The sequence below is a fragment of the Oenanthe melanoleuca genome, chromosome 6 (assembly GCF_029582105.1).
Source record: "Oenanthe melanoleuca isolate GR-GAL-2019-014 chromosome 6, OMel1.0, whole genome shotgun sequence".
Taxonomy (NCBI): Eukaryota; Metazoa; Chordata; class Aves; order Passeriformes; family Muscicapidae; genus Oenanthe; species Oenanthe melanoleuca.
This window is the reverse complement of record NC_079340.1, coordinates 8,894,193-8,915,989: the sequence shown is the minus strand read 5'-3', so window position 1 is coordinate 8,915,989 and position 21,797 is coordinate 8,894,193. Positions and strand designations below refer to the sequence as shown.

At 41.5% G+C, this 21,797-nt stretch overlaps 1 protein-coding gene across 2 annotated transcripts in view; it reads right to left on the bottom strand.

The window, feature by feature from the left end:
• The window catches only part of BMPR1A (bone morphogenetic protein receptor type 1A), a 77,538-nt gene extending 55,741 nt beyond the window's left edge, over positions 1–21,797 (bottom strand). The window contains exon 1 of one of the 2 annotated variants that reach the window (XM_056494622.1): positions 21,637–21,797. The gene's annotated coding sequence lies outside the window, so the exon portion shown is untranslated. Of the gene's footprint in view, positions 1–17,292; positions 17,310–21,636 lie in introns of those variants that run through there. The other variant, XM_056494623.1, reaches the window with a different exon arrangement.

Here is a 21,797-nt window from a genome sequence, read left to right as displayed (position 1 = left end):
ACATGGGGAAAAAAAAAAAAAAAAAAAAGCCATCTGATAATTTGAAAACTGCATGATCAAGATGCTTTTAAAGATCCAGAATGTTGCAGCAAATCCATGACAACATGAGCTGGATGAAGCAGTACTCTTCTGTTCGAGTTGACAGATGAGACTTTCAAAGGTGTATCAAGAAGAGCAGGAAGAACAACAATTTACCCTCCATCAGTTTCAAAGGTCACAACAAAGAATAGTATAGAGGAAGGTGTCTTGCAAAAATTAAATAGCTACGAATATTTTATAGTTTTTATACTTTGACTGGGAGGAAGAGGAGGGAGATGGTTTAGAATAATGAAACAGGCAAGGAAAAGACATGGAAAGAGAACAGCTTTTTTCCTACCCAAACAGCAAGGGAAGAACTCACCCCAAAGCTCCTCAGCCTCACTGTGCTGCTTCAGACACACTGACTCCACACGAGAAAATGATGACAAACAACTTCTCCATTACTGCACAGTGAAAGTACATTTTTTACAGATTTGTCAGTATATTATTATTTATATATATTATTTTAAAATATTTTCCAAATTAAAAGAATAATCTTAGATTTTACAGCTTTTAAACTCTTTTGTCAACTGCAAATATTAGAAGTTTTCACAGCATAGGCTATAATTGTGTATCTAAAGTTCGGTGTATTTTGATGAGCTGCAAGTTTAGACTGTTCTCATGTTATGTTTTTAGGAGAAATAATTGTGTCAAACACCAATCATACAGCAGCAGGATACACAACTACCAGTGAAAAACAGATAGAAAGCCTTCCAAGCCACTGTCAGCAAGTGAAACTAAAATAGTTTATGGAGAACCTAGGAAGCTCTAGGTTTCTGCTACTGCAGTACTGTAAAATAGTGCACAATTATAATAGGAAGTTCCTTATAATCTAGTCTTATCTTTATTACATTTTTCTTACTTTATTTTATCCTCCTTAAAAAGGCTTCCTCAGATGCTACTAGAATCAAATAAAATATAAAAAAAACCTCTTTTTACATGAGAAATTTTTCCAACACAGCTGTTGCAAAGAATGTATCAGTGGAGGAACAATTTTCATCTTTTCTTTAGCTGACTCTCTGCAAGATCACTGCTGTTTTCTGACAATAAAGATATCTAAATTGATCAAACCTACTGACATACACAAAATCAAAGAAAAAGACACGGAAGAAAGCTCAAAATTCCAAGAAAATGGACTGCTTTTTAAAAGCCTGAGTTACTGCAAGAGACCACACAACAACAACAAAATACCTATTAAAAAAAACACAGCTGCATTCCCTTGATAATTTCTTGAGTCTTTGATGAAATTATAGCCATATCTGAGAAAGCTTTCCCATTCACAGATACGTTCTATTTCTCATTGATGTTGCAATAAATCCTAATTAAAAACAGTAACAAAAAGGAAAACATGAAATGTGCAGTTTTAAATAAAAGCCAAGAAAGACACTAAATGCTTGTATTTCCACCTTCTAACAATGTTTAGAGGCGGAAAAATAGGCCTTAGAAGAGAAGTAATATTTGCAGAACTGCTGCCAATACACAAGGTAAACAAATAAAGGAACATGGGGATAAATGTTTTTGCAGGGCCTTTGTGACTGGGCAAGGGGTAATGGTTTTAAACTGTGTGGTAGGCTCAGAGTAGATACAAGGAGGATTTGTTTACTGTGAGGCTGGTGAAACACTGGCACAGGTGTCCCAGAGAGGTGGTGGATGCCTCATTTCTGGAAACATTCAAGGTCAGGATGGAGCAGGTCAGGCTCTGAGCAGCCTCATCTACTTGGAGAGGTCCTTGCTCACTGCAGGTATTTGGACAAGATGATTTGGAGATCCCTTCCAATGCAAACCATTCTGTGATTCCATGAATGCTCTGCGTTTGGGCTTAACTTACAATCACCATCTTAAAAGTAAACACAACTTGCAAGTTGCTGCTACTCCTTTGGAGCTATCACATACATTTATGTATCTGCAGTACAGAAACTCATTTTCAAGCAATCAAAACTGAAGGAAGTAGCAAAAAAGAAGACAGGCTAAGAGATATTAATGCCAGTACACAATTAATACCTGAAAAAATTACAGAGAACCAGGGAAAAAGATTTTTTGCCTTTACTATTTAGGGAATTTTGTCTAGTTTAGTAATTTGCCTTAAGGCTTCTCATCCTTTACCAAGTTCCAGCATGGTTTATTTAACAATTTGTTTGAAAAAAATTAACACAAAAAGGATTCTGTGGAGTTAAGTGGTAACATTCACATTTGATAACATTGCCAAGAAAAATCCAATTGAAAAATAACATAATTATTTGCTTGTACAAGACTTGCAGATGGCCAGAACACTGATACAAAACCAGTCACAGTTTATTACATATTATAACAGAAATGATACCATTGTCCTCTCTTGAGTTTGAAAACTTGCCATGCATAAATTTATGCTGAAAAAAAGTTACTGCCAGTTTTCAATTATATCTATACAAAAATAGTTCCCTACTAGGGGACAACAGTTGACTAGGCAACAGGGACTAGGCAACAGTTCTACCTAGAGCCATTTCATACCCTGCCTCACAAAAAGAAGGAAGAAAACTACCCACAGTTCACTTTGAAATAAACTCCCTTATTCTAAGCCCGACAATAGAATTTTAACACTTGAAGAAAATCAGGGGACTCACAGGAAGAACATTAAGAGTTACTCTTTATGTTATCTTTCCCAGGTCACAAGCACCCATAATTTAAAGAAATATAGGTAGTAACTGCTGTAGCACAAGACTATGTGCAGTTATTTCTGCTAATACAAATGCTAAGATTTAAAATAAAATAGGAGCCCAAATCTATTCAGACAATCAAGTTGCCAGACTAAAAAAAATTTAAAAAAATAAAATGCCAGGCATCCACGCAATAGCTCCCACTGACAAAATATTCAGATTGAGATTTTCAGATAGCCTGTAGCACCAAACTATTTGGCAACTCTATTGGCTCAGCTCTCTGTATAAAGTCAGATTTAAATCAGGGAATAGAAGACTACCACAAATGAGAGATAGACAGAAAAAACAGTCTACATAGTTTTTCATTCCTCAACCTAGATCTTCAGAAAGCTAGAATGCAGGCCACCTGAAATAAACAAACCTTAGCTACAAGTAACTAATTTTAGAAGTGAATAAAAAAAAGAAATCGTTAAGCCTCCTTCTAAAGAAAGGTCTACTAGAAAAAACCCACAAATCTGACCCTAAAAAAAGGGCCAACACTCAGTGCCACATCTGTTAGATGAGTTCTTCCCTCCTGTGACACAGAAGGATGAATGCACACTGAAGTTCCAGTTTTCATTTTCACCCTGGTACACAATACAAATGAAAATTTAACCACTGAATCCAGATAAACCAACATAGCTGGTGTTACACAGAGTCAAGCAATTTTCACCCCAACCTTCCATTCACTAACTTTGACCCTTTTAGGCTGGGTTAGAAATCAGGAGCAGTACAATCTGCAAGAGCTGTGAAGAAAAACAACATGACCTCTTCATATGAACTGTCAGCCCCACAGACCCTGGCTGCTGTCACACAGAACCATCAATTCTCACAGGCTGGAAGAGACTTCCAGAAGTTGCTCAGTCTAGACTCATGCCCTATAAAGAGCCAAATTCAATGTTCAGTTAAGCTGCTCAGGACTTTGACAAGGAATATCCTGAGCATGTCCAAGAAAGGCAGTTCTGTAGCCTCTCACAGCAACGTGTCCCAAGACCTCACCATTCTAATTATTTTTTTTTAATCCAGTAAGAAATTACCTTGCTGTAACTTGCAACTACTAATTTACCATCCTTTCAACATGCACTCCTGGGAAAACTAGCTCCACCTTCTCTGAAGACAACAAACATCCTTCCTCAGCCTTCTGCAGGCTGAGCAAACACACCTGGTGCGTGGCAGCCCCTCTCCTGCAGGCCACACCATTGCATCAGTCTCCCTCTTGTACTGGGGAACCCAGATCTTTAAGACCAAGCCTGCAGCCTGCTGGCTGTGATTTCTCTTCCAGTCCAGCAGAACACCAAGTCAAACCCAAAAGGCTTCAGCTTGATCCCACGATGTCCTCCCAGCTGCAGACCAGAGCCAGTACTCTGTGTAACCTAAGCATGAAGTTCTTCAAATAACTGATAGGATGGGTTTCATGTTGTTGGTTGCAGTCTTTTTGTTTGTCTAGGTTTTTTGATAAGTTGGATTTCTGAGATCAGGACAATGACTTAACCTGCTACATGGAATGTCATAAAAATGAAAGGCACAGACACACCCATTATCTCACTGCCTTATCAGACAAGTGAACAAATAACAGCTTCACAGCAAACCCAACAGCAGACACAGAGCATATCCTCCATTCCTTAGGCCCTCAGCTCCAACACCGTGTTCATTTACTGCCAAAATAACTTTGCTGCTTGCCACGGCAGATTAAGGGAAGTGTTTTTATGAAGATCTATGCAAACATTCTGCAAGGTAAGCATGTGTGGGCGGAAGCAGCATAACTCAGATACGTAGTTAACTTACAGTGACTCCAGCAGCTGTGCTCTTTTTCAGCAAAGCAAGAAAATTGGGTGTTGGTGATAAACTTTTACCCAGAGCTGTGCATTTATTAATTTGCCCTGGATCTCAGCACAGGCCTTTACCATCACAGACCATTGGCAGTTCCCGAACTGGCAGAAATACCTAGTTCTATTCTCATTTCTAGTCAATATACACACTGATCTCAGTAACAAAATTATGAAACTATTTGAACTGCACTGAAACCCATTACAGAGGTACAGACTGGAACAGAAACAAAAATGTGTGGTGGTTTTTTACATCAATTACTTTTATATATTCACAACAGCAGCTGCATCCAGTGCATACTGCTTTGTGCGAATCAACTTTTTTAAACCAACAACACACACATTTCAATTTACAGCATGAGGAACAGCAAATTGAGAAAACACTGAGAAGAATTTTTGGGTGAAAGAGTACATGAAGTGATGAAGTAATTTATTTTTACTATATACAGTGTTAATAAGAAAATGAGATTCAATGTCAATGTTTCATTTTTGCTATTATCATCAGATTTTATTGATCTTAGGGAAAACTCAATCTTAGCAGCAAGTCTATGTATCAATTTTAACCAGACAGGACTAGATTTCACGTGTTCAGGCTGAGGTGAAGAAAAATTCTCCAGCCTGTACCAGGGACACTTCTGCTGGCAGAGACACAAAAGACTCCCTGCAGTGAAACAGAATCAGTTGGATCCCTTCAGTTTTGGGGAGCTGAGGGATGCAGCAGCAGCAACTCTCAAAAAGAATTTTCAAGATACTCTCCTCAAGTGCTTCATTTTAACTAAAACAACTGCAGCAGACTCTTCAATACAGCGTGTGATGGCTTTTATTTGTGGGAGGAGGGAGTGGAATAAAAGGAATTCCTTTGACAAGAGAACTGCACTGCAAACCACAACCCAGGATCATTTTACTTCTTTAGCTACAAAGAGATTACATGCCATGAAGAAAAATCCCATGATCTAACAGCTTCAAGTTATTTTACAAATAATACCACTCTAACCAGTTGCCAGAGAAGATATTTTTGCAGCTGATTTGCTTTGTACATTTCACAGCATTTGATACACAGTATTCATCATTTAAGCTCTGATGAATGTGGTATCTCATGCCCTTGCTGAGCCTTCCCACGGACAAAGCTGTACTTAGCTCTTGAACTGAATCTAAAGTCGTTATTTATCTCATATTTGTGATAATACACTGAAGGCTAAGGACAAAAAAAATTCAACAGTTACGGACTCCTGATTGGCAGAATGATTTACAACCTGGATTAAAATTGGGGGGAAGAACACAACAGCACAACACAACACGCTCAGTTTCAAATTGAGATGTCCTCCTTAGTTTCTTTTACCTGAAAAGATTTATGTGGCCCCAAAGTACACAAGACATTCTAATGACCCTGCAGGAACAGTAGGTACCAGCTGATGTTGCTGTAACAACTACAATAAATACTTCACAAAACATTCTGTTCCGAAGTCAACTTGAAACTTTAAATACAAATTCAGTTCAATTATAAAAAGCTTTAATGATATTTTCCTGCGGGTTGTTTTTGTTTAATGGTGAAAGCTTTAAGAAGTGTGCACTAAGTTCCCAACCATTGTTCTGCCAAGGAACAACTGAGTATTGCTGCAGTGCAAACATAAAATGGAAATAACACGATCTTTAAAACACATTACTTCAAACTGCTATTTTGTATCCATGGGAAGAGAAGGGAAAACAAGCAAAATACAAAAATCTACACCTCCACGAAAGAATTCAAATATTTACCTAGAATTTACATAATACTGTAAATACAGGTAACAACTTGAAAAATGAGAAGGCAATAAACACATCAGATAATTAACTTTATAGCTCTCAAGGAAATATTTGAAGCACCCAATAGTCTGCTTCCACAAAGTCTTTATAACCACTGTTACAGCTAAGCAAAATTAAACAGCGCCACAAGGATGTCTGATCTCTAAAAATAGTTCAAAACCAAGTTCTTTCCTAATAAGTTCTTGTGCGTACTGGGAGCAAAGGCAAAGGCCCGAAACGCTGCCGCACTGAGAGTGAGTGAGGGATGGCCAGGGGCTCCCCGTGAGGGGCGGCGGGCGCGGGGCCCGTGAGGGGCCGGGGTTCCCCGTGAGCGAGGGGCGGGCGGGGGATCCCCGTGAGTGAGGGGCGGGCGGGGGATCCCCGTGAGTGAGGGGCCCGCGAGTGAGGGGCGGGCGGGGGATCCCCGTGAGTGAGGGGCCCGCGAGTGAGGGGGTTCCCCGTGAGTGAGGGGCGGGCGGGCGGGGGATCCCCGTGAGGGGTCGGGGCCCCCCGTGAGCGAGGGGCGGGCGGGGGATCCCCGTGAGGGGCGGCGGGCACGGGCCCCTCCCGGCGCGGGCGCGGCGGCGGCGCTGGAATGCGGAGCGCGTAACCCGAGCCGCGCCGCCCCTCCTCCCGCACCGCCGCGCTCGCACACAGCGAACCTCAAAATGGCATCCCGGCCTCCCCGGGAACCGGGCTGCGCCAGCCTCTCCTGAAATAGGCAGAAAAAGCCTTTGCTCGGGGCCCGGCGTGCCCTCGGAAAGCAGTGCACGGCTCCGGCACCGCTGCCCTGCCGCGCGGGTCTCCCTCCTTCGGGCCACCTCTGCCCCGAGTCAAAACTCACCCAACTGCGCTACCCTGTGACACGAACCCGTCCCACCCAGAAGCAAGGAACTTGTAAGAACAGCTCGTCCACTGCAAAGGCCTCGCATCTCAAAACCAATGCATTCATGTAGATCCAACGAGACAGATTTCTGGAAATATGTGAATTGTCCCTTTCATTCGAGAAATTAAGTGAATTCAATTTTGTTATGATTTCCCTTAATTTTCAAAACTATAGGCACATGGTTTATTTAGGATACAACGATAGGACAATGTCTGAAATTTCAGGTCAATTATGTATAAGCACAGAAATTAGTAAGTTACCGTTCAGAAGTGTGAGATGATCTTACAGATAAACTGTCTCCATCTATTCTCTCCAAAAGCAAGTAGTTTTGTACCATGAAAAAAGGCTGCTGTAATTTGGAATTAAGTATTCTGCTGTAAACAAAACAGACAAGAATTTTACCATTCTGAACATACTGAAATTAGTATGATACCATTATGCTACCAGATAGCAGGGACTTGGAAAAAATGATCATTCCAGTGACAGCACATGTGAGAAAGAGAATAACCTGAAAAACATTTTTCTAGCAATAGTAATTTTACTCATGAAGCACACTGCCAAATGTTTTGTCAGGAACTGAGAAAAAAGCCCTCCACCTATCTCCAGAGGGTGCAAGTCTTTGGGCCATCAGTGTGGAACCAGGAGCTCACACTGACTCTCCCTGGTATGACTCCCAGAGGAGGTGCTTTGTACTGTCCTTGGCTGAACTAGATCTGACACTGCAGAACACTGCTAAGGATGGTAATTCTGCAATTCTACTGAGAAGAGACCTTTGGTCAGTGTACACTGGATAGGCAGAAGAATCTCTCTGTTCACGTAAAAAAGTATCTCACCAGGCTGCCAGAAACTCTTTGCTGTTACAAAGTTTTCAGCCTGGATCTCAAGGCAAAACCAGAAATTCAGAGCTCAAAGACTTTTACACAGGATTCCTTCACTCACATGGTTTCCCTGTATTGGTTCACAACTACAAAATAGGAAAGAATTCAAAATGCTGAGACCTAAAGCACTGTCTTCACAGTAAACCCTAGAATCTAGTGAGGAATGCCTAATACCACTATGACGAGAGCTTCCAAAAGGCTTTAAATCTGAAAAAACCCAAAACCCTAGAGTAGGGAATGATGAATGTAATCACTCTTATCAATATACTAATACACCTATCAAAAATCCCCACTATCAATAAACATTATTGCAGGTCAAGGATCAGAAGCACTAACAACTGGCTACCCCTGTAATTCTAAGCAAAGTAAGCATGGAATTGATTATTTTTTGTTTGTTACGTATGAGAACAAAAACCCTACTCAGGTGCCTTTGTTACAGAATATGAACACTTTAATAATTTTTTTTTTTACTACAAACAGGCTTAAATATGCAAGACCTCTTTTTACAGAAGGCAAAATACAGTCATTTTGCTTCTGTGTATCATACATGATAGCATTTTGTCTCTCAGATTATGTAAAACTCAGACTTTAAAATTTTTCCCCAAAGGAACCTCTTCCATCTTTTATCTAGAGAATTTTATTTCCAATTTGTAACTTCTATCAGATAAACAAAATTAGAAGTATTTTCTATTTTAACCAGAATTTCTCTATTAACCTAAGGTAACAGAAAATGCCATACATATAGCAAATAAACAGCTATTTTTCCTTTAAAATATATTTAATAATGCTTACTCACTGGAATAAAATTTATTCAAATTGTTGGTTAGCAGTGGAAGAGCAAGTATGTTTACCCATTAGAACTGAAGCTCAAAACACCATAACATGATTACCTGACAGCTATTAAATGCCCTGCAAGAAGTTATTAGTGTTGATTCTCTTTCAGAAGGCCAATATAACAGTTCCACCCTTAGCATCCTCCCTGTAGTTTTACTTTGTTGTGTCTTTTTTAACATAAACTTTCCCGTCACTCCCACAGGTTGTGTTTTGGTCTCAAGACCTATTACTGGGATATTTCACACAACAGCTACATATAAAGAAAATTAAGCCAGTGCTAGAAGTACAAAGTAATCATAAAGGTTTCAACAGGGGTTAAACCCACTGTGCTAAAAATAGCAAGATGTATACATATTTTACCAAGGATTCTGTCTTCCAAAAGAGCAGAAAGAAAACACCACTGTGATGTTTTACAAGGACATTCACAAATACCTTCAAGTACTTCAGCACAAGTTTCATGCCGGCAAAGATTACAAATAGTCACTGTGGGAGGGAGAGGGAACCAAAGAGAAAAACCAAAACAAAACCAACCAAAAATGCAAACTCCCACTGCCATTGCAGATTAATTTTAACAAATGAAAAGCAGTGTCAGGAAATATACCTGCTTATAACAGTTTTAATATTTTACAGACCACGTATCACAGAAATATACAGACATGGTGAAACAGTGGTGAAGAGGAGACACAAAGATTACAGAAAGTACTGTTAGAAAGCAGTTTGGAAGTGGAAAATGTCCTTTAACTTCTTTTTGTACATCTCTTGGGTGCACGAGTAACACAGAGACTGACAGATGGCATTCTAAATAAAATGTCCTTTTGAATACACTTGCTTTCCTATGAGAAATATGACTGTGAACACTACTAGCTGCTCTAGCAAGTGCCACTTTATTCACTGATCTCTAACACACCATGGACAAGCAGTCCCACGGAGCTGTAACTGAATGCTGTGTGCCCAGCCAAAGGAAGCTGTGCTGGTCACTGCTTCCAGGAAAAGAGACTCTTCTGAAAGATGTATCCAAATTAATGGTTTAAATAAAGTTATTTTTAAAGTATACTTTTAGAAATGTGCATTCTAAATTAAAATTAAAAACTCAACAGTATTGGCAAATTTCTTTGCATGAGACTAAAATACGTCTTAGTCCACTTCCCAAAAGCACAAATTCTGGATGATACTACTTCCTGCTGAAAACTCAGTGTAGAAAAATAACATTTGTCAAATCCAGCATTTTCAAAAAAAAAGTGAATTTGCAACAAGCAGTTTAAGCAGAATCTGTTTTTTATTACCATGTAATGGTTTCTGTAGGTGGGAAAGTGTAGACTGCAGACATACTAATATATAAACATGTGGCTGCATCAGTACTCCTATGAGCTTGTCAGACATTTCAACACTGTATTTTTAGATTATTCTCTCATACCAACTGCACTGTTACAATGGCATTTAATTCCATTATGTTCATTGTCAAAAAGATAATCTTCTGCTTCAACTACAGCAGTTCTTTGAAAAAATATATTTTAGAGACTGTATTTAATTCTCAAATATATTTCCCCAGTCATAGCCATGAGCCAGATTAGTATATAAGTATATTAGAAGAGCACCAGCATTTCACTTTCCAGATGCTATGTCACTTCATGCTCCTTCTGACCAACTCTGTAAAAATCCTTGGATTTGGGAATAGCACACCTGTTGTTATATCTGAACCTGCTATATAAAGATTTGATAGCCCTTTTTCTCTGTTCTAATAAAGCCTGGTTTAATGAGAAGAACAGAAGAAAAAGCTGGGCTGAATTGATCTACTCTGCCCTGGCAGTGATACCAAACACACAACTACGGTATTTCTAGTTCTTAAAACTCAAGTGATTCTTTCCTCTCAAATTTTCCTCTTCATTCAGAAAAAAAAAAAAAGAAGTCATCACCTGTCAAACAAATTGTATTATCAGCAACAGACATAGGAAGGCCTGGTTTTCTACAAATTTGTTCTAATTTGGTCTATATCTTTCCTAGTGCAATTGCTCCAGATCACTATATATCCTGTATGATTTCACTCACCCTGTCCCTTAGCAATAGATCCATTTCCCCACTCACACACATTCCTCTAACCACAGTTGTCTCTCCGTTCCCTCCCACATTCTCTGGTGCCAAACAACATCTTGCTGGCTGGACAGTAAAGTGCATACTGACCTCCCTCTGACCAGGTAGAACAAGTTTACTGAACACTTCTGATTGTAACATCCTTCACCTCTGGGACACTGACACAGCCCAAGACCTTTGAAACAGAAACAGTGTGACATCCACTCCTTAATCTGACTAGACATCTTCAAGCCTGCTGATACATGAAGCTTGTCTTTGAAGTTTTAGGAGTTTGCCAAACTGTACCTTCTGTACCTTTACAGACTACATCAGAGACAGAAAAATTTAACAGAACTACAAAATAAAGGATTCAACTGCAAAAGAGCAAAGAGTAACATGGGGATGGGAAAGTAAATATTCTGACCAACCCATTTTTGCTTTGCGGAGTGAGAATATAATATATTAATAATATATAATTAATATATACTACGAAGTTACACAGGATCACCAACATTCAAGTGAATTAAAAAAACAACAAAAAAAAAAAGTCACTCCAAACTGCGTAACATTCCTAAACAGCAGACTTACCCATAAGCACATTACAGTACAACTAAACTGGGCCTGGAAGGGGCACTTTTGTTCTCTAAGCTAACAGTAACACTTGGTCTGCCCCCACAACCACGGCTGGACTGGCAAGAAGTGAAACCTACTGAAAAAAAAAAAAACTAAAAAGAAGGCAAAAAAGAGTAATGGGCTCCCAACCAGTTTAGATTCCTTCAGCATCAGAGCAGGGCCAGCCAGTGCTGCTGCAAAGGAAGAAGGAAGGAGGCACCAGGGTGGCGTGAACAAGGAGTAGAACTGGCCCTTCGAGTGTACCTGGCTGCTTAGACTGCTTATCTGCAGCACAGAACTGCCCTCTCCATCTGGCAGTTAATTATTCATCCAGCAAACATCAATGGAAGTCTACCTGGCTACACTGCTCCAGTCCTTAGGAAATTATAGGATCAATCTCTCCACACTAAGCAAAATAAACTACCTGAACAGAAAATGTTCAAGATAAGGCAGATACAAAAAAACATGCTACTTCACGTTTGATGGCAGTTTCGTTAAAGCAAACCTAACAAACGTGTCAACGAAGGCAGATGGGTGCCAGTGCACATAAAAAAAAGCTGTAGGCGTTACAGACACTACTAAGTGCAAGAGCAGAGGAGCTGACGTGCCTGGCTGCGTGTGGGTGTGATAAAAGGCTCCGAATTCGCTGCCTGCTCTGTGGCAGATGTCTAGCCCAGCACTCTGCCTGGGACACTGCCTGCTATCAGACCAGTTGGGAACTAAGGGAGAACAGAGTCCTCCTCCCTGGCTTCATCCAGAAACCCAGGCAGTTCCTGACCTACAGCCAGGCACAAGTGACTGCGCTACTGCCATCAGTGCACATATCCGTCAACAAATCTGTGTGATTGCAAATCTTCACAGCACTTTCATCCCCAGCCATGTCTTCTGGCAGCAACTTTTCAACTGAAATATTTGCTGTGAGGAAGGAAAAACCACGCCATTTTACCATCCTCGTAAACCTGCCATTCCCTTACACTGTGGAGAAAAAAAAATTGTGGTGAAACACTATTCATCAGTTTCTTAATTTCATTTAAGGTTTGATAACCATCACCATCTCTCTCTCCACTGTTTCTTTCCTTAACTGAAGAGGCCTAAGGCTATTTAGTACTGCATCCTATTTGTCCTGCTGTAAGAAGGAAAAATCAGACCAGGACAAAAAAAATTTACCATCTCTTTTTAATGGGACTGTTGAAATTGTGTTACCAAAAGGATGTAACCCACATGTCCATATATAAGGAGTTTGTACAGCTGTATAATCACATTTTTAAAATACTTACTGTAGAGAATGAGGCTTCAAAAGCCAGTACTGATTGTAAGAAGGGAAGTGCTGGCCCTCCTCTCTCTTACTCCTTGCAAGGTACCACAGTGAGCTGGAAATACTGAAAACCTAGGGGGTTTTAAGCAGTTAGTTTTCAGTCAAATAAACAAACAAATCCAACCTTTTACTTGGCCACAAGTAAAAAACTGACAGTGGCAATACAAAAATGAGAAGAGAGGGAAAAAAATTCAATGCCGTACGCAGATAGGTTCAATCTAAAGTAGGAGCTTCAAGACAAAGATCTCTCCAAGTGTTAATACCTCATTTAGAGCCTGTTACTCTTCTTGCCTCTGTTTGAATTAAATTACATTGCACTTACTGTACCTCATCCAGTATTTTATCATCCAGGCATTCAATACTGCTCAAGCTGGTTTACAGTACCTGTATCAGCTACAAATTTCAGCACCTCACCATCCACTCCCCCTTCCACATTATTTTCAAACACACAGAATAAAACAGCCCTCATTGCTTGCTTCCAGTGAGGCTGTTACCACCTCTCTGCCATAGGGGTACCTGCTCACTTCTTCCTGGGAGTCCAGCCAAGGCCTTTCAGATGTGTCTCACCAGTGCTGAGCTGAATGGCATCATCACCTCCCCGAGCCTGCCCACAACACTCATCCTGGGACAGCTCAGGAGGCACCTCCCCAGGTGCAGGGCTTTGCACTTCCCTTGGTGGAGCTCCATGAGGTTCCTCTCTGCTCACTTCTCCAGTCCATCCAGGTCCCTGTGAGGGGCTGCACAACCACCTGGCCCCCAAACACTCCTCCCAGCTCTGTACTGCCTGCAAACTTCTGAGGGTGTGTTCTGTCTCATCATCCGTGAGTGTTCACTTGGTTGCACTGTACTGGAAATCCAGCTCAACCCCTGGGTCACACTGCTAGTGACTGGTCTCCAGCTGGAATTTGTGTTGCTGATCAGAACTCCTTGAACCTGGCAGCTTATCCAGTTTTCAGTCTACCTCACTGTGCATTTGTCCTGTCTGTACTTCCATCACTTTGTTGATGAGGATATTACAAGCCACACTGACACTACCCTAAGGAATTGCAGTTACTATCCACTACTCCCCACCCATTCACTGAGATACCTCCTGCAGGCACCCTACCAACATCATCCACGCTGATCTGCTGGTAGGCCTGGCCCAGACCTCTCAACTGACTCCTCTTTCACCCAAAAGGAAGAACTGCAGCACTCTCACAACACCATGCATCCTTCACCATTTCAGCCTGTCCTTCCTGGAGAACCCATAACCAGCCCTTGCAGCACTCCAGCCATGTCAGCTGTCCCACCCCACCTCTGATCAAAACAAGGTGCAACAGCACACAGACCTCCAATTTCTCCTGTTTGTGCCCAATCTTTTCCACAACATATGGAAAATAGTGAAATCCAAATAAAATAATCAAATTAGGTTAAGTTTTAGAAACTTTATACTGGCTGCACTTTAATAGCATGAAACCTCATTTCACACTATGATAAAGTTACAGATGCTAGAGAGAAAAATCAACAGTGACAGTGGAATAATAATGTGTGGATAGATATGGGAAGAGGTGCTTTGCAGTTATATAGAGAGCAAGGAGATTAAGAGTTCTGTCACTCTTGTCCCAGGCTAGAAGAGAGCTCTGGGCTCCCCTCCAGGGCTCAAACCCAGCAAGCCTTTTCCCCACACCACTGCTCCTCTGCCCACACTCCCTGTTACCTGGACCCAAAGCCCCACTTCTGCTCTTTCAAATGCTCAGGACACCCTGGGATCTGTATTTACACCCCACCCACAGCTTCTCTTCTCAATGAAAGTAGCCCAAAGGAGATTTATTCTACCTTCAGTTGGTCCAAGAACACACAGTAAAAAAATATCCTGCAGTAAACAATTACTTCTTCCAAAAGCAGAAACAGTTTGAAATCAAGATTTGAAATTGCTGAAAACGCTGACCTTTCTCTTACATAACCTCAAACTTTTAAATTTTGGTAAAACTTCTTTGAAATGAGAGCTCCTTTGTACAAAGCAAAAAACAAAACAAAACATCTTAGAGTCTTTCATTAACTCAATCACCCTTTACAATCAAACCAATGCTTTCTCAAAGACCAGCTCTACCATATGTAAATCTTACTGCTAACAGGTAACTCTGATGAACATCGATACTGTGAAAAAGTACAAAGACAAAAAAGAACACAAAAGAAAATGTACAATTACACATTTTTATAACCTGCTTAGTAGCTTAGAGAGACCTTTTATAACTACAATTCCTTCATGTACTATGAATAGATACTGAAGTGGAGCCTTACAGATTCAGTTAGCTCCTGGTTATTGGGATGTAGGAAGAAGCTTCCACAGAGTGGTGTAATTCCACAGCTGTCTGCTAGACCATCTTATGTGTGCCTCTGGTACAATACTGCTGGCCACTGATGGGAGCAAAACACTTGAGGCATTTGTAACATTCTTTTCTCAGTAGTGCACCCTCCTTTCATATAATTTTAGTTGGTTACTTTTCCTGTAACCAATTTCTCCTCTGAAATTAAGTCAGCAGAAATCAAAATATATTTATAAAGAATAACCAAGAAAGAAAATCACAGAATTTCACTGCAGCAAACAACTATGCCCACTACAGGGTAGTGGCTTAAGGACAAAGAAGGAAATTCTTACATCAGCTCTTCCCTCCACCTCTATTCTCCAGGCTCCTAAGACTATTACTGACAGTATTACAGAGATGTAAATATTATACAACAGCATTTGCAGCTTTGAGAAAATCTTGAGTAATGCCATTTCTGCAACGGAACCTCTGGCTAAGGAATGCACAGCTGCTGAGCAGATGTATAATTTCAGCATTTAGATTCCATTATTTCAAGGAGGATTTTTTTTTTCTTTACTCCATGTTTTCACATTTTCTATTTCCATCTGGTTTTTGACCTCCCTCAGCTTAGTCCACTCTCCTCTGTTTTAGTTCATTACACCAAAATAATTTTCTAAATTAGAAACATCTCTACATTTAAAAACTTGTGAATTTAAAGAGAGGTGGGGGAGTGAAACAGGGCCAGGGGCATAACAAAAACAGACAGTTCAACAGAGGCTTGGGTTTGAATAAAAACTGTCCTGTCTGGGTCGGGTTTGATTTTGCAGTTCCTGGTTCTAACCCAAACTGGCAAGCCTCTAACTGCATTCCTTCCATGAAATTTTAAGAGAAGGAAACTGAAGAATATCAGCTATATGGGAATATTTCTAAACTTTGCCAGAGCTTTCTGCCATAAACTTCTAAATAAAACAACACTCCAGGTTTTGATTCTTTTTAGAGTTATAATTAATTATAGTTATAAGTGTAAAAAAAATTTAACTCACCATGTACTAAAAGAACTTCACAAAATATATAAAGATTGGTGCAAACCAGTATGAGTGGTTGTCAATCAATTCAGTAAAGAATTTATTAATTCAAGAAAAGCAAAATATTAAAAAATACATATCAAGATAGCAATGTTTAGAGAAATTTTCCTTCCTCTAAGTCAAGTAGAGGAATAGGGCATAGACTATTGTCTGTCTTAAACTTCAGTCCAACCACTGATTCAAATGTGACAGATTGGCCATAAAACCTATCCAATTTTCCATTTAATTTTAGGCTCAGAATAGTAATTTGCCTGGGTGGGGAAGGGCACAATCTTCAATCCTAATGAATGCCATACACAACAGAATATTCTACGGGAAACTTTCTATAGAATTTTTTCATTAAAAAAAAAAAGGTAAAATTATTATGACTAATAAATATGGAAAATAAAATTATAAAAATACATCAATACTTTAAAACAAAACCCCCACAGAAGAAGGGCTGCACCTCATTAGCTGGCAGCTCATCCCTGTGCCAATCCTGTGTTGTAATTAACCCTCAGCTGTCCAAACCTGACTACAGCAATGCCTGCTCCTTGCACAACACTGAGAGGGAAACAGGAGGGTTTCTAAAATCTTCTCCAAGGCATTCTGTTAAAGATGATCTTCTCTTCCACAAAGAGGGACATGCAGCCAGGAAGAGCACATTTTACCCAGCTTAGTGGTCTCCTCACTTACATTTCCAGTCACTGAGGTTCAGTTTTCTTCCAATAAATCCCCCTTGTTCTCATACTACTCCCCAAGTTCTTTCATTCCCAAACATAAAGGGACAAGTAGATGATACATGTTTCCTATTTACAGTACTCATTATTCCTGCTGAAGAATTCCTGTCAACCCTTCTATTTATGCTTCCCTTTCAAGCCCTCCATACCCCTGCAAAAACACATGGAACAGTTCCTCTGCCTGACCACTGCACTGTGAACTTCCAACTGAACACAGAATAGGAAAAATAATGATGAATTTAGAAAATTTTACCTGAGCTTATTCATCACTTCCATATTCCTGATGATCTGACTCTGAGCACACAATGTGCTCATTTGCACAAATCTCATTAATTGTACTGAGTATTGATTCTCTGCATACATGAAATCTCTGATGACTTCAGTCCTCCAGAAACATTTGTGCTGTCCACCGACTTCCAGCCAAATTTGGGTTCAGGCTCTCACAGAGGAAGTATGAAGGCCTACAAATAGCTCTAGGTGGGATTTTTTAAAAAAGAAAAACAAAAAAACAAGAAAAGAGAAGCAAATTTAAATCATTTCAACAGCTGCAGCAGTGAAAAGGAAATCGCTTCCACAAACCAGATCTATTTCCTGGTATGTATCTTGTGAGACTTTGATATTTCTCTAACTTATTCCTGCTACATCTGCTTGTGTTTATCAACCAAAGCACGGCAAGACTGACAGTTTTCTCCTTAAGATGGTGAACTGAGGGAATACAGACACAAAGAATTGCTGGGTGCTTCCACATTTTAAACTAATAAAGTTGACTGAAACCACACTGCAAAAATTTATGTGATATCAAATTTTTGTAAAAAGCTTTGCTGCTATTATAATATATTATGCAAATTAAGCTACAATACTGCAGAGCTGAGTTAATAATACTGATTTTTTCCCCTTTTTATGCAAAGCAACTCATGGCACTTGAAGTACATTAAAATGCATCACATTTTCTTCTGTATTTTTGGGCATCCTGTTTTGAAGAAAAAATGAGCATGAGAGTATTTAGCTGCCTGTTGCAGGTACACATACTATGAATTATTACTACACAGATTTTTGTCTAATCAAAATATTTTAAAACATTCTAGGTTCACACCTTCATGATACTCAGAGCACTTTCCCCTACCATGAAGAGTCACCGGTGACAGGGCAGTGATGGCAGGGACAGTCCCATCAGGGCAATCACTTTCACTGTAACTGCAGGTGTCACTGCAGAAACTCAGAGCTGGTGACACACCTGCCCTTCAATGAGGCTTTGCTGTGGCTTTTCCTTTCTTCCTGCTTATACAGCCCATGAATATTATCACAATCATTAGCAGAGTTTATTTTCCTACCCTAACGCTTGTTTTGAATTTTGCTAACCAGACCATCATTAAACAGCACTAACCCTAACTGTAACGCACCGAATTCAAATGAAATGGGATGGCAACTACAAGACACCCTTCAGAAAAATGGCAAGAGAAACCTCTCTGGATTATAAATCTGAAACAGAAGGACTGTATTTCTCACACCATTTGTGTACAGCTGAAACAATGGGGTCAAAACCAGAAACCCATGCAAGGGTTTCACACTGACACAAGATGAATGAAATTCTTGGTCTTCTCAATATATCAAATATACATCAACCTAAAATGTTTTTGTGTCCAACCTGCTACAATTAATTTCAAAATATATATTGCAGACTAGAGGCATAACTGCTTTGTTTGACTTTGGAGGCAAATGGATATGAAACACACCTAAAATGCACTGTAAATATATCCAGCAAAGTTCTGGGAAGACATTCTCAACCATGTCCATCCTGGCAAGCTGGCAGCTTGTCCCCTGATTTCCTGGTCAGTGGTGGGCCAGCTCAACCTCTTGGGATTTACACACCCCAAATACAATGTACTAATGCAGATGTTTTTGGACTGAATCCCTCACAAGATAGCTATTCCACAGATCTTCTCAATAAGAGCACCAAGATTGCTAAAATTACATTTTCTGTACAAAAGAAGAAAAATGAGGTGACTGTTTCAACCGCTCACCCAGTTGCATGGATCACCTAGTGTAGTTAACATGTTATTTTAAAGGACACAATATGCCAGGTCAAGTTTTACATTCATTGTCAGTTTTAAAGATTTTAAAGATTTTTTTAAAGATTGCTGCAGGAGAGCAGTGAATCCTCCTCAACAGCTTTCACAGCAACTTTTAAGGGATGGCAAGAAAACGAGGCAGAAAGAGATCACATTTCCCCTTAAAGCACTAACCATCCTGGAAGGCACAGAAGAGACACTGCGACTGGGGGACCACCAGTACGACTGTATGGGACAACTGCAGAGGGTTCTGCAGATCTTGTCCAAGAAAGGAAAAAGTGAAACCACTAAAGCAGCAGTGAAAGGAAAAACTGCTTGTCAGGCACACTCTGTGCTTGCCTCCAAGTCCCACATTTTGGGAACACTAGCAAAAGGAAACAAGGCTTCAAATACTCCATCTGTGCCCACATATGACTCTGATGAGATATACTTTTAAATTACTGAGTTCCTTCTGTCATTTATTTACGTATGACAGTAAGATAAATGAAGAAATCCCACGCACTGAAAACACGTCCACCAAGAAATACCTGATGATTTCCCAGGTATCCAAATGACAAACCCTTAACAGATGCTTGAAATAAGCAAGGACAAACAAACATTTGTAACAGTTTCTCTGCCACTTACTGATTGGTCTCTCTATTCATCTCTGTTTTCCAGCAATCTGCCAAAGAAGCTACTGCAGCTCTGTATGTCAGACCTGCTATCCACAAAAAGCTCACATATCATTCCACCATATTCAGTATTTTTAATTTCCGTAACAGTTTTCACTGTGAGGATCTTGCAGAGCAGTGTTCAAAACACTAGGATTTGGGGTCCCACACACTGGCTTTTAGAAAGTCTATGCTCTAGCTACATAGGGTTTTAGTAAACATGTCTTTAATCAGTGAATTCCAAGTAACATGCTATTTCAGGCTTGCAGTTTACCCAGAACTTTCTGCTCTATCTTGAACAAAGGCTCAAACAGATAACATCCAGAGGTCCCTTTCAAAACTAAATTACTTTGCAATTAAGGGAAGAAAATAATTCAGATCCAGCCACATATACTCTTTGGAAGAAATCAGCCAGCAGGACATACTAAAGTCCGGCAGCTGAATCTTGCAGGTGCATGAAAAGACCCTCCATAAAATTCCAAACCAGATCTCAAAGCCTACCAGGTTGTACCTGTCTATACAAATACATATAAAATACCACATACACCCCCCAAAGTAAATGTGGTGCATAACCTAAGATAAAGCTACAAAAGAACAAAAGTACAAGATCGAAAGACAAATACATTGTCAGCTAGAGTTTTATCCAGACTGCTACAAATGCCACAACACTGAGTATTTCTAGCTGTAGACTGGACAAATTACCTGACTATAAATTGCTCTTAACTTTTTTTATCCCAGGACTAGGTTCTACTATAAACCAAACAAATCTTTCAATTCAGAGTGTCTTCCCTATCTACGAAAGCAGCTTCTCTATCCCTGCAGGTAACAGGCCTGAACAATCCCTAGTGTGCTAACTTGACTAAAGAACTGAAAGGTAATTACCTCTAAGCAGAGAACAAAATATGTAAATTCGGAGGGCAATCAATTTACACTGGGAAAAATCGCCATACAACTTGACACTAAAGTAACAGGCAACTGCTGAAAGGAAATACCACAGCTTACTACCATTCCCTGCTGCTGAATTCACTCTTAATTTTACCAAAACAACATCGGAGTGTGGTTGATTGAAAGGTGGTAAAAAGCTATTTGTGCTTTTGAACCCTGTTCAATAGATTTTGCAACCAGTTATGAAAACCGCGTACATAATCTTCAACAGCACAATCGTTCACTACTAAGGTACAGGCGATTATTTGCGGTTATTATTTCTTCTGAGTTTTTCTGTTTGACGTCGCTGAATGGCAAAAACCCATCTGGAAAGCCGGCGTCCAGCTTTGTTCAAGGCTCGCACGAAAGGACGGGGAAGCACCTTATTCCTCGCACCCTTCCCACGACGACGGGCGCTGCCGCTCGCTCGGGCTGGGGCCGCTCGGCACCGGGCCCGGGATTACAACACCGGGAAGGGAAGGGAAGGGAAGGGAAGGGAAGGGAAGGGAAGGGAAGGGAAGGCAGGAGGAGGGAGCGCACGGCCAGCGAGCGCCGCGCCGGCGCTGCCCACGCAGGGAGCCGCGGGCCCGCGCAGCCCCCGCGGCGCCCACCCGGCCCGGCCCGGCCGGCGGGCAGCGCCCCCAGCGCCGCGGCGGGGCAGGGCGGCCACCCGGGGGCTCTCCCCGGGCCCCGGGCGGCCAGGCCGGGCCGGGAGGGCCGCCGCCACCGCAGCGGAGCCCGCCTTCGACGGCGCTGCCCGGGGCCGGCGCAGACCCCGCCGGGCACCGCCCAGGCCGGGCCGCCCGACGGCGGCGAGGGGCCCCGCCGCGGAGGGAGCGCCCCGCGCCGCCCCGGCCGCGGAGGGAGCCGAGCGGAGCGGAGCGGGCGCGGCGCTGCCCGGGGCGCCCCGGCTCTCCCCGCCGGCCGGGCCTCCGCGGCGCGGCCCGCACTCACCGGCGCTGGGGGCTCCTCATCCTCCGCGCGGGGACGGCAGGCCAAGGGGGAGGGGGCCCGCTCCCCGCCGCGCTCCGCGGGCCGTTCCCGGGCCCCGACGGCTCCGCTGAGACGGGGGCGAAGGCGGGTGCGTGTCGGGCGGGGGAGGGCGGGGACGGGAC